This window comes from Portunus trituberculatus, chromosome 11, assembly GCF_017591435.1.
Source record: "Portunus trituberculatus isolate SZX2019 chromosome 11, ASM1759143v1, whole genome shotgun sequence".
In the NCBI taxonomy this organism is placed as follows: Eukaryota; Metazoa; Arthropoda; class Malacostraca; order Decapoda; family Portunidae; genus Portunus; species Portunus trituberculatus.
In genome coordinates, this window is record NC_059265.1 from 4895557 (window position 1) to 4898056 (window position 2500).

Consider the following 2500-nt stretch of genomic DNA (forward strand, 5'->3'; position numbering starts at 1 on the left):
ACAGACAAAAAGACAAAGAAGAAATGATAAGGTACACACACACACACACACACACACACACACACACACACACACACACACACACACACACACACACAATATGTAACACGTGAAATTATAATAATTATAATAACAATAGGTTATTCAAGCACTGTATTTACCTTGAGATCTGATCGGAAGCACAACAGCTGAGCCACCATATCCTTACAGTATTCGTTGATTTGCAGGCAGGGTTTACTTGGAGAGAGAGAGAGAGAGAGAGAGAGAGAGAGAGAGAGAGAGAGAGAGAGAGAGAGAGAGAGAGAATTATTATTATTATCTATCATAATCAATTTTCTGTTAATGATACGTTTTTACTCTTTTTTTTTTTTATTCGTTGACTTGCAGGCAGGGTTTACTTGGAGGGAGTCATGAGAGAGAGAGAGAGAGAGAGAGAGAGAGAGAGAGAGAGAGAGAGAGAGAGAGAATTATTATTATTATTATTATCTATTATAATCCATTTCCTTAAATTTCTGGGCACTCCAGTCAGCAACAACAAACTCTCTCTCTCTCTCTCTCTCTCTCTGTCTGTTAGTAGTAGTAGTAGTAGTAGTAGTAGTAGTAGTAGTAGTAGTAGTAGTGGTGGTGGTGGTGGTGGTGGTGGTGGTGGTGGTGGTGGTAGTAGTGATTATAATAATAATAATAATAATAATAATAATAATAATAATAATAATATACAACACGTGAAATTATAATAATTATAATAACAATAGGTAATCAAAGCACTGTATTTACCTTGAGATCTGATCGGAAGCATAATAGCCGAGCCACCATATCCTTATAAGTCAGGAGACCGACTGGCCGGTGACGTTTAGAATCAAATACTTCTATGGCACATGTCAGACTGGACGATGCACGCGGGATCAAGCGATGGACTCTCGTCCTTATGGACCGCTCGCACATACATGCACCATACTCCCACATGTTATATCCTAGTGCTCCATAAGAACGAAAATCCATCGCTTGTTGCCGCGTACATCGTCCAGTCTGACAATGCGTACCGGTGTTAGACAAGTCCGGGATTCGGAAACTTCACCAGCCAGCCAGTTGGTTTCCTGACTTGAAAAGTTATTGGGAACTCGGCTGTCGTACTTCTGATCAGATCTCAAGTACTGACAGTAGTGCTTCAATTACCTATAGTTATTATCACTATTAGAATTTCACGTGTTATTATTATTATTATTATTATTATTATTATTATTATTATTGCTACTGCTACTACTACTACTACTACTACTACTACTACTACTACTACTACTACTACTACTACTACTACTACTACTACTACTACTACTACTACTACTACTAGACGTCTAAAGTAGGCGCTCGCTGGACGCACGCTTGTCATCACGCAGTCATGCACGCACGCACGCACGCACACACACACACACACACACACACACACACACACACACACACACACACACACACACACACACACACACACACACACACAGTACTCATTTTTCAGATTAATATCACACACACACAGTACTCTCATTTTTTCAGGTTAATATTGTTGAGTGCCTTAACAAGCTGACTGGTCCATCTATCAACTGGAGACACACACTCACAACCTTACCACCAGTTATCTCGTCTTCTTCAATGACACTCAACTGTTCCTCACTTCTATAGACGCTACACTGAACATCCTGGCTCTGTCATTTACTTCTACTAATCTAAACTGGGAATCTTCACACATCATTACATTAAAACAATATAAACACTCCCTATGAAATGAGGCGTTTTCAGTATTCTCCGCCAGTTTTTCTCCTCCAACCCCCGCCCAGCTAGTAACTCCTCCATGCCAGCAGTATACGTAAGCTTTACATACATAATATTGTCTTAGGTAGGCTGGCTGTTCCTCTTACCAATTTCTCTTTTCTGACTGACTGTCCTCACCTTTACTCTCATCGCCTGATTGTTGTGGCATTAGTGATTGTTGTTGTTGTTGTTGTTGTTATTATTATTATTATTATTATTATTATTATTATTATTATTATTATTATTATTATTATTCTTCTCTCTCTCTCTCTCTCTCTCTCTCTCTCTCTCTCTCTCTCTCTCTCTCTCTCTCTCTCTCTCTCTCTCTCTCTCTCTCTCTCTCTCTCTCTCTCTCTCTCTCTCTCTCTCTCTCTCTCTCTCTCTCTCTCTCTCTCTCTCTCTCTCTCTCTCTCTCTCTCTCTCTCTCTCTCTCTCTCTCTCTCTCTCTCTCTCTCAATGAAGCACCGTAAAAATATCCCGCTAAAAAGCCCCCACAATAAACCTCTCCAAAAAGCCCCGCCAATATGTCCCACCAAAAAAGAACCGGCAAAAAGCCCCGCCACGAAGTCCCGCCAAAATGCCCCGCTAAATTAGACCGTAAACAATTCCCGCCATGAAGCACCGCCAATAACCCTGCCAAAAGATGCACCACACATACGCTCGCAGGCATAGGCACTCAAGTTCTCAACACACACAC